We start from the raw sequence: 15,551 nt of genomic DNA on the forward strand, positions 1-15,551 counted from the left end.
GAAAATGCAAATGAATAAAGTAACACTGGCATTAAAAAATGCCAACCAAGGAATTATCTGATCTCTTAAATGATTTGTGCTGAATTCAATTGCTTTGGAATATTGTTTTCTTACTGGTGGATTGTCATCTGTGCTCTGGGGGCTGGTGAGTGCTGTGTCACTGAGTTCTAGCAGGGCTAACACCCCCAAATGTGCCCTGGGGGCATCTCAGTTTAGGTTCAGCTGTCTGTGGTTGTGAATGTTGCCCTCAGTTAAATGCTTTGTGGTTGTGCCTCAGGCAGTGGCCAATCTGAGTATATATAAATACATGTATTACATATAAATATGGCTGTTTTATGCAGGGTCAGTAAGGGCTATTCCAGCAGTAGCCACTCCATAGAACTGCCCAGGGGTCTTGGGGTGCTGTCCGACCCAATTGTGGAATCCTGGATGGTTTGGGTTGGAAGGGACTTTAAAGCCTATCCAGTTCTATGTACAGGGACACCTTCCACTAACCCAGTTTCTCAGAGCCACATCCAACCTGGCCTTTGACACTTCCAGGGATCCAGGGGCAGGCACAGCTTCTCTGGACAACCTGTGTGCCAGTGTCTCACCACCCTCATAATCAACAATTTTTCCAAATATGCAATCCAGCCCTGCTCTGTGTGGAGTCATTCCTCATTGTCCCATCATTCCAGGTGCCTGCAAACCATCTCTCTCTTAACTTCCTTGGACTTTGTTTTGACTGACTTTGGAAATAGTAGCAGAGGTAGGTCTTCCTTTATTTACTTGGATGCTCCTGGGTGAGGTGGCACATGCCTGCATTAGGAAGGGGACATGATTAGAGGGGACAGAATCCCATTTAATGTGAGAACCCTTTGGTACCAGGCAGCTCCCTGCAGGCTGAGGCAGGATGGAACCAGGATCCAGGCAAGGCTGATCTGTGCAGCCCTTCTTGGTCTCTTTTAGCCCACTGCAACCAGGAAGTACAGTAATTTCACAATTGTAAGCTGCACCATTTTGACTAAAATTTTGGTCCGAACCCGAAGTGCGGCTTATAATCAGGTACGGCTTATATATGGACAAAGAACGAAAAGTTACTGTTTTAGTTTGGAGGACAGGTGTCTGCTGAGAAAGGCAGGAACTTCTCTTTGAAATGGAGAATGTAAACCCCCTCCCTCCAAATTATTATAATTTTGAAATCAAGGAGCTCTCAGGCAAAGATATAGGAATAACAGTTCTTTACTAGGGAAATTAAAGTAGAAATACAGTACTACAAAGAAACAAACTCCAAGCCCTGACAAAGTCAGAGTACAACCTGACACCCCGTCAGGCAAGGTGTTGGTAGCAGTCCCATTAAATGGTGGCTGCATCCTCCTGCAGTGACAGATGTGATTCAGTTGGAGCAGTGCTCCTGTACAAGGTGCAGTTTCCCTCCGGAGCTCCAGTGGTGATGTGGAGAAATCCGGTTTTCCTCTGGAGTCCAGTGGAGAAAGGGACCCCCTTGGTGTCCCAAAACCTCTGTTTTTATCTTGGTAAGAAATGTTGGGCTCTTCCCCCTGGCTGGAGCAACTTCCAATGGGATGCAGTAATTTTATCAGTCCCACAGTGGGACTCAATGGCCATGAGCAGAAAATGACTGGCTGGAGGAAGGATGGGTTGTGAAAAGATAAAGAACAATGCCCTGCCTGGTTTCAATGGATGGCCCATTAGCAGAATATCTCCCACAGAGATAAGGATCACTGCCCCCACCCTCAGCAGATGGTGATAGAACAGATACCTTTTATCACACTCTGTATTGTAATGTGTGGCTTATAATCTGCTGCGGTTTATAATTGTGAAATTACTGTAATAAACCAGCACTTGGGCCATGTAAGCAGCTTGAATATGAAGCAGAGAGGAGCGTTGAACAGGCAGGCAATTCTGCTTAGGCTGCAGCAGCAGCTCCTTGCTGCAGTAGTTCTGAGGTGGCCTCAGGGAAGAGAGGAAGATGTTTGCTTTGTTGGTCCCAGTGCTTTTCTTCAGGGGACAAATCTTTGAAAAAATGTAAACTAATAGCATGATCCATGACCATCTAGTCCTCTTTAAAATGAAGTCTGTGGTTGACAGCTTTTATATGGAGATTGCTGTGAAAGGGCTGAGTGTTTGCAATGAGCATTGTAATTCTATAAACTCTGACATTACATCCTCATTTCCCAACACTTTATAAAGACTGCTATCTCAGATGCTCTTGGTGCCAATTTCCTGATGCTTGCTTTTTGCAGCCCCTTACATCTTCATCTTGTCATCTGCTTTTGGTTACTTGGACACTTTCTCGTTAAATATTACAAAATAAATAGTTGTTGTTGCTGCCAGCAGTGCTGGGAAATTTTTGTTCAGGTCCTGCCTTAGCTATTTCAGAAGACATGGAAATTTCCCTTACTGATTGTGTGTCCTAGCTCTCCCTGGACACAAAGAAATAGCCAGCCTAATAAAAATTTTGTGAGTAATACTCACTTAATAGTTAATTCCATCCCTGCCAGCCCAATGGTTCTGTGGCAATGACAGTTTTTATATTTCAGACATATCCCAGGACACTTATTTAATGTCTTTCTTTGTTGAACAAGCTACACTTCCTAGGGAATCCAGGCTGCACATTTCAGAATTTTTACAAATATTTCTGATTATGGGTCCAGCCAGTACTAATTGTTTTTCTTAGGCTGGGATGGAAGAATTGCTTCAAGGAAAAAAAAAAAAAATTAGAAGGTTTTTTTAAAGTGAGGCACTTTTGTGGGGAAACTAAACCCTACTTTTATTAAAATTGAAACTGGGCAAAAAGTTTTGAACATGAAAATGAAATGCAAATTTTGATTTCAGACTGAAAAAATATCTTTTAGTCAAGGATGAAGACCCCTGCAGACACACTTTATTGATTCTGCTATTGAGCCATTCTTGCCCCCATTTTTCTATTGCATATTTCTACTCCAAGCTGAATTTTGTTTCTCCCTTAATGCAAAGTGATTATAAAGTAGATTCTATTTCTTGATGGTCAGTGTAACTAAAAGTGTTTTCTTTTTTTTACACCATTTGGACAATATGAAACAGCTACTGCATTGAATCTGGTCCATGCAACTGCACTGAAAATCCTTCTAGACCATAAAGGTCACAAAAAACCAAAATTTTCTGAGGATGTGGTAGAGAGAAAGCCAAATTCTGCATAGAAATGTTCATTTTGAGAGAGAAACTGCTTTTTCCTTGCCACCTACTGAAAGGCAGAGTTTCAGGAGATCTTTCAGATAAATCTTGCAGAGATAAATATTCCATTTTTACTGGACTGGCATCTGCCGCACAGGGAACAAATCAATGGGATGTGGGAACAGCAGCAGGGCAAAAGGTGCCAGAGACCAGCAAAAGCTTCCTTCTGCTTCTTTCCATGTTGGAGGATGCTAAAAGGGGGGAATCTCCCAGCAAGCAGAAAGCAAAGAAGAAAAGGGACCTTGTACCCCTCGAACTGCTTTTGTTTTCCTTTCCCCTAGTAAACTCTTCTTATTGTACTCTTGTTGAGGACTTTCCATCACTCTTTTCCCAGTTTAAAAAATACACCAGAAGCTTAGGTATTTGGGTTGGAAAATGGGCTTTGTGACACCATCAAATCCTTCAGTTCCTTTAGCATCACCTGTTTGTAGGATACCTGATTTACAGGGAAGGGAATGCCCATAACATTTGCCCCAGAAGCAGTAGCATCTCTGATTCATCTCCTGGCAGTTCAGCTTCAGGCAGTTTTTCAATTTAATTACTTCCATGTAGAATAACATGTCCCTCTTCTGATCCTCGAGTTGACCAATAGGTTGAAAATGACATTTTAGGGAAGGTGAGGGTGATATGGCTGCAAATCCCTGAATGTGTTTAAAGAGATGAGGGCATCACTCTACTGTAAGAAACGAAAGAAATTAAAGATTATAATAGGTGTAATAATAATTAGCATGACCTTCATCAAACAAGGTAATTATGATAACTGGAGTTACTTTAAATAAAGTGTAAATTAGTTTAAAGAAGTAACACTAGGCACTATTTTTGTGGCTGCTTTATCAGCAGGAAGAAAACCAACAGCTTCAAATCGTTCAATTGGGGTAAGGATCCAATATATAAGATGAAATTTCACATGTCTCAATGGTCTAGAAGTGAGGCTGCACCTCCAGGAGTGCAAACCTCTTCCACCAGAGGAGGGGACACAGGAATAGAAACCAAATGGTTTTGAGCATTGACTTGGTCAAGATTTTGAATGTTTTTTACATTGTGTGAAACCATTTGTTTTAAGGATTATATCCTTTTATATTCATGTCTCTTATTTCCCTTTCCTCCTTGTATTGTGGTGGGAATTGTTTTATTGTTTCTAGGATTTTATTTTTTTTTTTAAATGCAGATATTAAAACACAGTGATCAACACTCATGTGATCTGGGCAAGAGTGCAATGTGTGTGTGGTTGCTAGCAAAGTCAGAGCAGTAGCAATCACAGCAAAATTCAGTGTAATGTCTCAATAAGCTTAACACACACTGAAAGCATGCCTGAGTTTTTACAAAGTTTTCTCTTTGCCTGCCTGGAAGCTTTTCTACCTGAAGGCATCTCTGCAGAGAACTCCTGGCTAACCAGAAACCCTGGTCCTGAATTCAGGGCTGCTCCATCACAGGCTTGGCTCCCATCACGCCACTGCTGCCTTGGTGACTAATTTCTGAAAGCTTTGTGTAGATAAAAGTCTCTCTAAGAGAACCTCTTCACTTTTCCTGGGATGACATGGACACAAGGAAAAGCTGGAGTAAGGTTTCAGCTCCTTCTTTTTGGATTTTATCAGAAGTGCCCAGAGGAGACAGGAGGGTTCATGGCTATATTGAAGATTCCTCTTCCCCATAGTGTGGGTTCTCTTTGGACCCCTATTTAAAACATTTCTCCAGCGTGCTGATTCCTTGAGTTGTGAAAATGGTGGCAGATGAGAAGGGGAAAGGCTGATGGACTGCTGAAAAATGTGTATTTGGAGTCGTGTGGATTCCAAGGAGGAATTTCTTTACTTAGACAACACCAATTTTAAATAGCAGTAACATTGCCATAGTGTTTTGTACCTAACCTTTCCTCAGGGTGTCTCTGCACCTGTGGAGAGGATTGTACCCAAAATCATCTGTCCTTTCTAGGGGTCCCAGTTTGCATGTGATAGGACAATTATTAAATGTTGTGCTGACATCAGGAGGTGAACCTGTAGGAAGAGCTTGCAGCAAACTGCTGAAACCTGATGCCATGGAGTGTGGCTGCAGGAAGGAATTTGTCACCAACTGGATTTCCTTCTTGTAGACTGCCAAACTGATGCTGCTTCAGTAAAGTCACAGTGGAGAAGCTGAGAGGAGTGAAATCCCTCATCCAGGTCATGGGCAGCCCAAGCAGGAGGGGTCACAGTGCTGAGGAGCATCCCAGCATCCTGAGAGGAGCTGTCCTCTGGCTGCAGTGGGATTCATGTGCTGGATGGGATCCTTGTGCACTGCACAAACCACTGGAGAGCAACTTCCAGGATGGTGCTGAGATAATCTGGAGTGAATGAAGCACAGACAGTGTAAAAGGTGCTTTGCAAAGCCCTGTTTTGTACTTGTCCAAGTGCATGGGCAGAAATACAGATGAATTTGGCCACTGGGTGAGTTTTCAAGGCTTAGACTGTGATAGTTGGAGTAAGTGATTATCCTGGCTCCTTTACTGCAGAGCATTTTGGTCTGAAGTGTGGGACATGTGATTTTCCTGTTCACAGAGCACAAAGCAGACACCTCGCTCGGAGGAAAGTGTTTAGTCTGGGTGAGAACTGCTCTTTGTGTGCATGCATGTGATTTATTTATAATAGATAATTCCTCCCAGCCAGATGATTTCTCCCAGCTCCCTTTGAGCCAGAGCCAGGGCAGTCTTTGTCAGTTATGTAAGGTCTGGTGTGTGGTGCACGAGCAGCAGCCTTTAATTTTCATCCCTGATGGAAAATGAGATGAACTATCCCACTTACCCCAAGAAATAATAGGGCTGTGTTTGGAAAGGCTGCTGCCCAGCTGGGAGGACAAAGCACTGCACACTGTGAAGGTGGAAGTGTGAGGGAAATCGTGGTGCTTGAGCAGAGCCATCTATAAAAGACACACAGCTAAGCAGGTCCCAGAGAGGAGGGAGTTGCACTTTTCAATTAGCTTTCCTCCCTTTTGTGTTGTTCTGCCTTTGTCCTCATCTTCACAGGCAGAATGGGCAGGAAATTCAGGAGGTTCTCCAGAAAAGAGGCAGTTCCCAGACTATGGGAGGTATTTGTGCAGGGGCATAGTTCCACCTAGGGGTGTTTGATTTACAGCTTAACAATATATTTCAAGCGTGTGCTTAATAAAATTGTGTGTTTCTACAAATAGGGTAGAATGGTAAATCTGACTTTTAAAGGCCTTCTAAAAATTAGGACTGAAAATGAGATTGCAAATAGAGGTTATGATGCCATTTCTGCACTTTGCCAGGGCAGACAGGCTGTGAAAGTTGGGGCTGAGAGTTCACTTTTGACAAGAAGAGGTTGTGTGGAGGCCTCATAGCAACCTTCCAGTATCTGAAGGGGCTCTTCATCAGGAACTGGAGGGAAGGGACAAGGAGTAATGTGTTCCAAGTGAAAGAGGGGAAATTTAGATTAGATGTATTGAAGAATTTCTTCCCTGTGAGGGTGGTGGAGCACTGACACAAGTTGTCCAGAGAAGCTGTGGCTGCCCCATCCCTGGAGGTGTCCAAGGCCAGGCTGGATGGGGCTCTGAGTGACCTGGGATAGTGAAGGTGTCCCTGCCCATGGCAGACAGGTGGAATGGGATAGGCTTTAATGTCCCTTCCAACCTAAACTGTTCTATGGTTAAGCAGCATAATTGCATAATAATTTGATTTTTCTAAAAACCAAGCATGTGAAATTTTTCATTAATGTAAATTGAGGAGTTTTTGCATCCTGAAGTCTGTTATAGACATTTCTCTGTCAAAGAAATGGTAGCACTTTACTCCCTGTTGCTGTTCATCCTGTTCTCAGCGATGTAAGTGATAGATCTAAGCTGAGAGAGTTTGGAGTGGGTCAGATGGGAGGGGAGGGTGTGTGGGTGGAGAACTTCTCCAGCACATTTTTGACAGTGGCCCTGAGCTCCTGTGCCAATTGCTCATACTGTCCTCTCCCTCAGGCAGGCACCTGGAGCTGAGGGTGAATTACATAACCCAAAACCTGTGTTGTCTTTGCACAGGCATTTATGATTTACATCTTCTTGGCCACATCTCATTTTTCAGTGACTTGTGCATTTTACAGCCTTTAATACAAGTACCTGTGTTTTGGATATGAGCAAGGAAGTGAAATGGTTATACTGATTCTTATCCTTCATGGCACTTCACTGTTTTTTATTTGCAAAGGGCTGTAAAAGGAGGGCCTGTGTTACTTGCCTAGGGAGTGGTCAGAGGTGAGAAGAGGGTGAAGTGATGTGGACTAAGGCTGTTATAGGGGCTATCCTTTTTTTTTTTTTTTTTTTAAACAGTTTACCATCCCTCCCCATAAATGGCAAACAGATGTTGTGCTGTAACAAACATGGCCTTGCATTCCCCTCAAATCTCAACAGGCTGTTTGTGTCTGTGCACAATTAGTTGGAGATAAGGCAGATTTGGACTGTGTGGAGGATATCTCTCCATGCTGTTAGGACAGAGCAAAGCACCTGTTCCCCAGGTGGTTCTGGGGCATGACCCCTTGTCTGCTGTCCTGAGCTGCATCAAGCTGCTGTTTAGACTTGACCAGAGAGGAGAAGTTGGATGTCACAGCTGCAGTTTTTAGTGAACCTGTTTGATGTGGAGTCATAAACTCCACAATGTGGCTGCTCCATGGAGTTCTCTCTTCTCCCCTGCCCCTAGTCAAAGGGAAAGGTTTTGTGCACGAAGAGGGGAGGAAGAATAGAATATTTAACTCTAATCTGACTCTGGCTAGTCATGTTCTGTTTAAAACTTCACTGCACACGAAGAGCCCAGCCTGGCAAGTGGTGCAATCTGAGAGCAGATCTGGTTCAGCACATGCATGAGCATCCCAGGCAGCTTTTGCAGCTTTCCCTGGACCCCAGAGACCTCTGGATCTGTCTCCACCTCCCTCTCTCCCACATCAAATTCTCCATCTCATCTGCAGTGGCAGGTACTCCCTGATGTACTTATGAGGCATTTGAAACAAATGTAGACTTGACTAGGCTCTGTCACTCGAGTTTAAACATGGATTTGCTCTTGTTTTCTTTGGCTATTACATTATTTGTTACCTTGAGTCTTACCCCCCATTCTTTTCCACTTACTTTAAGCCAAAGGGGCTTGAATGTTTGTCCTGTCTCCTAAAACACTTTCCTATGTTTGTCTCACAAACAAGTCATGAGTTGAGACCTTGACTGATCAGTACATAGGCTTGCACTTGATTTCCCCCACCCATGAAGGAGAAATTGAGAGAACTCCTTTTAGTTCCATTAAAGCTGATACTGAGGGGTCAGTATCCTTTTTTTCCTTTCCTGAAGGGAAGGTGGGCATAGCAAGAAGCAGGATTTGTGTTTCCATTTTCCACTGCAGTAAATCTTAAAGAAAATCAGGAAATAGGTCTGACTTCTGTTTTCCTGACCTGCCCTGGGGTGTTGCCCAGTATTGCCTCCTAGGAGCATCCACACTCAGCAGGTTGGTGGGAGGCAGAAGGTTCTTGTGGAGCCCTGTGCTGCCCAGCCCTAGGAGGGAATGTTGTCTTTGCTGTCCCTTCAGCCCCAAAATACTTTTTTTTTTCCTCTGTGCAGTTAGAAAAATAGTGACAGTAATGGACTTTCCCTGGGGATGTTTTATTGGCAATTATAATTAGCTGCACTAATATGTTTACTCTTTCTGATAATGTATGGAAAGACACTCTGGTTTTGTGTTTTTTTTCCTTTGTAAGTCTCTACACTCTCAGAACTGGAAAACACACACTGTGCTGTCTCTTGTCACACCAGCTACCCTTTGAAATTCAGCTTACTCCATTTCTGTTGTCAGTGAATACCATGGCCCCTTTCTGTCCAAAGCCTGTTGTTCTGTTTGTGTAAGTCTTGTTGGCTTTTTCCTATTATGAAGAGAAGTTCATGGTCAGGATCTCTATTGTAAATAACAAAGGTGGATAAAAAACATAAGCTGTCTTTCACTGAAGCAAACAAGAGACTGTTTCTGCAGAGACAGGTTTGGCTTTACAAAGCAAGCACTGGGTAATGTCAGAATTGTTGACAAGTGACAAATTTTGGTTTGCAGTCCATGCCAGATCCCTGCTGCCCAGCTGAGCCTCAGAGGAGCTGCTCCCCTCGTTAACACATTGGAGTTTGGGCTGTGCAGAGATTAAAAAGGTGGAGTCTTTGTTCTTGGTGGCAGAACTTGCTGGTGGTGTTGTACATGAGGGGTTTTGTGCCCTCCTGCTGCTTCTTTGTACCTGTGCGCCTCCCAAACAGCTCCTGCAGTTCTGTCCCTCTGCTTCTCAGTAAGAGCTGACCATAACATCCATGAGGGTAAAACCAGCCTGATTTGGCTTTGAATTCTTCCTCCAGTCCAGCCTCAGGCTTTGCACATGCCAGAGTGTGCAGCTGCCTTTCACCTGGGCCAGAGCTCAGTGGTTTTGGCAAGGGTTTCCATTTTTACCTGGCTCACAGTGACAATCCGTAGGAACTCTTCCCACTTGTGGGAATATGGTAAATGTGTCCTGCAGTTTGGTGGTGCTTTTTTGCTTTGGTTTCTTTTAGATTAGTTATAAATCTCTCTGTTTCACTAATAAGTGTGTTTACTTGGCATGTGAAGTCTCTCATGCTCTAACTCATTTTCATTCTGCATCTATGAAAAATAAAGCTTTGTGAAGTCAGTGCTATGGACTCAGAATTCAACCTTCTTTTGCAGCCAAGGTTTCAGCTGTGAGTTCAGGAGAACATCCCAATTACCTATTGATTTGTATCAGCGAGGCTTCACTGCTTCTCCTCTGAGATTTTTGATTTGCCAAGAGCTAGATCCACCATGTGCCTGAAATGTCTCTGACACTTTAACCAATCTCCCTCAGTTTTTGGCACCCCCACCACACACAGTTTGTCTTTAATGTGTGCAGATATATGCTGCTGGGCCAGAGGTATGACTGAGCATGCAAAGCATCCATTATGAGCAGGTTCTGATTTTCTCTGTTCATATGCTAGTTAAGCTATCACAGTTCCTACTGCCAGAAAATTTTCCCTTTTTATGCTCCTTACATAAATACAGCAATTGCCCACATCTCTAGATTTACATTAAAATGAGCTCTTTTTTTTTTTTTCCTTTGAGTAATATCAGTTCTACTGGGCCTAATCCTGGGATATGTCAAAGTCTCTAATCTTACACATTTTACTGAAAATTGAGTGATTAACCTCTTGGCAAAGCTATTTAGAATATCAGGGGGATTAAGTTGTTGGAATAGGGCTGTGGACAGGTCTTTTGGGTCCTTGACTGGATCCCTAGCTAAACCTTTTCCTACATGCCATGCTGAATGAACTCAAGATTGCTCCTTGACTTGGCTTTTCTACAGAGGTTTAAGTCTGGTGGCACAGTGTGTTCTTTCCCAAAACCAGATGTTCAAACTGCACCTCCCATTTGTTCAAATGGCCTTCTCAGGTTACTTTGCTTCTTCTGCAGAGTCAGTCCAACCACATCCAGAGGTCTGCCTGCAGTTAGTTATCCATGACTGGAGTACAGTTTAATAACTCTTTTTTTTTCCTCCTCCTTTAGCAGTAGTTCATCCCCTTCCTCCTACTGTAGGAAGTGGGAAAAAGTTTCTCAGGGTTCAGAGTGAAGTTAATGCAGTAATTGTGGTAATTTATGAGTTGATGGTTGATAGCAGAAGATGTAATTATTCTTTTCCAGCCTGAGCTAGCTCACCATGATCAAATATGATTATATGTTATTGTTCAATGAATCATGTGCTGGGCATGATGCACTGACCTGATGACACTGTGCTCCTTGGTGGCATTACTTTATGAATTAAATCAGTTCCTTATCTTGAATAAATCCATGTCTGAAGTTTTGTGATGCAGCCTGAGGTGAAGGGATTTTGGGAGTTTTCAGTCCCTACAGATACCTGTCTTTGCTGGTTTCATCCTGGCTTATGTTTATATTTGTCATTTTTGTACTTTGAGTTTAGCCCAACTTTTTTCCAACCTAATTGCCTTTACACAAAACCTTAGAGTGATGTGACCTTTGCTTGTCAGCATGGGAGAGGGTGTAAATTAATTCATAGGTTTATTTTGTACAGTAGGTTCTGGCCTAGGTGCTTTTATTGGAGCATCCTTAACGTCAATAGCTAAATAAAGTCCAGGCTGGATGAATCCTCTGTGTCCTTGCACGACCCCTGCACAACCCAGGCTGCACAGAACCACTATTACACACTCACAATCACCTTCCTGGCATCAGACCTGCTGACTGATTTATACCCTGTGTATGTTTATCAGTGTGTGCATATTTATGCATCTGTTTTCATTTCACGTGGATACCCCCCTTAAATCAATATTTGATTCATGCTGTTAGAACAAACCTAGAAAATGCAATGCCACTGGGAAATACTTGAGCAGGCAATTTCACCAGGGGCCTAGTTATCTTTTGATGTGGCTACAATAAAAAGCACATAGTAGCAGCAGCTCTAATTTGCTTTTGTAAGACCTGTCTTAAGGCTGACGGGAGGAAACCAAACAAAAAGCTGAGACATAAGGCTTAAAAAGCTGAGGAAAAGCATCTCTCAGCTTCAAAAAAAAAAAAAGCCAAATTCAGAAATTTGGCATATGTACAAATCAAATCTGCCTGAACCTTCCCCACTGCCCACAGTCCTGTAAGGCAGACTGCCAAGAAAAGGTGGTCTGTTTTTCAAAGCAGAAGTGCAAGAACAGGAAGAGAGTGCTGAGAGGATCCCCAGCTGTGGGAGTTGTCCCAAGGAAGGGGAATGTGGCTGTGGGTGGGAAGAGATGGTGTGAATCACTGATAGCCTGTGCAGGACCTACCAAAGAAGGAAAGGGAGAGACCAATCTGGGAAGCAGGGAAAATGTGGGTGGTGCAGCAAGGACAACCTGCAGACAGGGAGACTGAGAGCCATGAAGTTAACTCAGTTCTGATCTCAGCCAGGCTGCTCTTTCTGCTCTCAGCATCCAAGCTGATGCCAGTACTCCCAGACTGTTCTCTGAAATGTGTGGCAGTGTTTTTGTGTCCTGCAGAACTCTGCTTCAGTGACTGGCTGCACTGCCAAACACCTCATGGAGTGGAATAGATAAATCTATGCTGCCCCTACTCAGCTGTAGGTGTTCCCTTGTGAAAAAACAAGTAGGTGTGTTTTGACAACTAGCTCTGTGGTCGGGCTGAATTGCCTGCTTTCCCTTTACCTCATGGAGAGGTTTTGTGTGTGTTTGTGTTCAAAAATACTGCATCGTTTGTTTGCTGTCAGCTGGAGTCCCTGCTGTGCCTCTCGAGTGCTGTTCTAGGTGCTGTTTCATTTGCTAATGAATTGCTTAGGTTTTGATACATCCTCGTGTGCAAGTCACTCAGAGAGAAGGAAGGGTCAAGCTGTTGGTTTGTAGGTGTTATAGTGTCACATGTCCTCTCAGTCCCAACATAACCCAAAGATTTGTTTGGGGGTTGCTGCAGCTCAGTTTCTTGGGGCAGCCCAGCAATGACTGAAGTGAGTCCTGTTTTCATCCTCAGGCTTTTCTGTGCTGGATGCACTTCTTAAAGCAGTGATGGCTTGTTTTTGCTTCTGATCGCAAGAGAACTAGTCATCCCCACCCTTTTCCTTTCAGATATCATGCAAATCAAACCCCCAGCACAATAACACTGCACAGGGGTGATCTGGGCTCCAGCCTTGCTGCTGCCCTTCCCACAACCTTCCTGGCACAGGGTGGGGTGTGAGGAGTCTCCTTTCACCACCTGGGGCTTTTGGGCAGAGATCAATGAGAAGCCAGAGCTGCAGTGAGATCTTCAGGATCAATCTGAATGCAAGGGCAGAGGGTTAACTGGGCTCTGAGAACCAGGCTCCCAGGGGTGTGTGTGATTTGGGCTCTTCCCTGTCAATCTGAGCCAGGGTGTTTTAGAAAAATGCAGTTTTCTACAGTTTTTACAATTTTAAAAGTTTTTAAAGACTTGGTTATGAATGCACTATGGCCTTAGGGAGATGTTCTGCTGGCACTGTGGTAGAGGGTGACCTGTGCTCCCCAGGATGGCACCAGTTAATTTGAGTCCCTGAAGAAGGCAGTGAAGTCTTGTCTTGTCTTGTCTCTACCATGACCAGGTTGTGTCTGAGTAGGGCAAATGATGGAAGATAACCTTGCACTTGCTCTTAGAAAGCTACTCCAAAGAGTAGAAACATTTGCAGAGCTAGGCCAAAGTCTTGGATGTGTAAGCAGGAGTTTTAATGGTGTATCCAGAGTGTTTCCCAACATTCCAGCCCTTTCCATAGGGTTTCTGTATTGGCTCTTTGTGAGAACTTCCTAAATGCTGTTCCAGTAGCCAAGGGTGAGGGCCTGGCATCCCCAGCTGAGTTTTGCTTTTTGTACACATGTACAACTCCTGTGCCTTTGTGTGTGGGTATTAGAAACAAAACACTGCATTTTGGCAGTGTATTTGTGTAAATCCTCCTGTTCCCTTTGTCTCACACCCTAGGAACAGGGGGGGAACCTGAGGCTCCAGGGTGGATTTTTAAATGGTCTGTAGATCTGGTGCTGTCTACTCATTCTACTGTGCTGCTAGTGGGTCTTGGCTTTTGTTTGGGCAGAAGAGTTTCTTGGTTTATGTAAATAGTTTACTCTCTGTGCTGGCAAGGAGACAGTTGAACCACTTGTGATCCTGAAGAAGCTTCTGATGTTGGTATTTGTGCTATAAAGTAGGTCCCAAACTCCCTTCTGCTGTGGCTTTTGAGCTGCCTTGAGATCACTTTAACTGATGATGTCTAAAGACATATTTTAGGGTAGCACTTTTCCTATTATTAGTCCTTGATCTGTACAAAAATGTATGGAACCCATCTAGTGTATTCTGTGTAAGTTCATGTAAGAACTAACACAGCTCTTACAATGGAAAAATAGAGACTTCCTTCTGAGAATTGTGCTCTATTGCCTTCTCTTGTAGGCAGCAGAGTAGGCTACTGTTGCATATGACCTGTGTAAAGGAGATGATATTGATTGATATACAGAGGTATTGATTGTATTGTCATCTGTGAACACAGTAGATACTTCCAAACACTCCTCCTCCTTTCCAAGGCAAATTGCAGCATTAGGAGCTCATGCAGGAATCTGGGATGAAACTGCATCTGAACTTGTGTAGGATGCTGCTGGGAGTGGTTCCTTATCCTCATAGGCAATTAAAAACTGGGAGAAGTCCTTTGCATTTATCACTGATTTATATTGTGTTACAGTTAACTACAGTAACCATAATCATTTATTCTGTGCTTGCACCTCAGCCAGACCAGTTATTGATCAATACATGTTCACACCAAAGGCTCTACAAGAAGCACACAGGGAGGGGAGCGTGCACAACTTTGCTTTTTCAAAAGCCTGTCATAAGTTTCCATCCAAACATCACATTGGAGATCAAATTGAATTTAATTTATTCTATACATAATGTGGTTATTTTTTAACAGCAGCTTTCTTTAATTTATGAGTCTCCTGGTGTAATTTGAATGTCTGGCTATGAGAGAGGTAAATACCACCTGAACTCTTGAATCTGCAAATGCCAAAGTGTGTTTGGGTTTCCCAGACTTCTCATGAGTACAAATTATCTTCCCCCTTGTATTTTGGGGGAGTGCTTCTTCAGCGTCACTATTCCAGTTATCTTCTTGAGCACATAATTGGGTTGAGGTGGCTTTTGTTCAACGCTGGCTTCCATCAGGCATTTTTCTGTCAAGAGGAAGGGACAATCTGCTGATGCAGATAAGCAAAACTGGCTCAGCCTTTGCCACGTTATGTAAATAGCAGATTTGTGGAGTTGCCCCAAGGAAAGTTATTTGTTTAATTGGGCAGTCTCCAAAGTCTGTATTCCAAAAATTTGACCTCAATTGCACTGAAGTTGGTGGAGAGACTTCCCTGTGTTTTAAAAAGTCTGGTCCAGACTCCAGTGATGCTGATCTTGGTTTTCTGGGAGCAAACACATCTTTATGCTTTCATCCTCCTCTGACCCTTTAATATTTTGTTCAGCAATCAAATCCAGCCACTGTGAGAGATCATAGAACGCAAATTTAGGAGCAGGATTTATACAGTTCCCACAAAATGAATTCTCAATTTTCTTATGTGTTTGACTACCACTTCTCCCACTTCCCAAACATTTTGAGCTTCTCCAGTTAAGGAAGAAAATTCACCTAGTGGCAATTTAAGCAATCCCAACAATGGAATCATCCTAGTTCTGCAAATCAAACTCTCACATGACTTGTTTCACAAGAATGCAATCCCAAGATGTGTCTGAATTGGTAAAAATGGATAAACAGCTTCAAATAGTGACACTGAAATTTCCTGTTGTGACCATTGTGTAGCTAAAACAAAATTTTGTATTTATTGATAAATGTATTTGTTCC

Source organism: Catharus ustulatus, chromosome 4 (genome assembly GCF_009819885.2).
Source record: "Catharus ustulatus isolate bCatUst1 chromosome 4, bCatUst1.pri.v2, whole genome shotgun sequence".
NCBI lineage: Eukaryota > Metazoa > Chordata > Aves > Passeriformes > Turdidae > Catharus > Catharus ustulatus.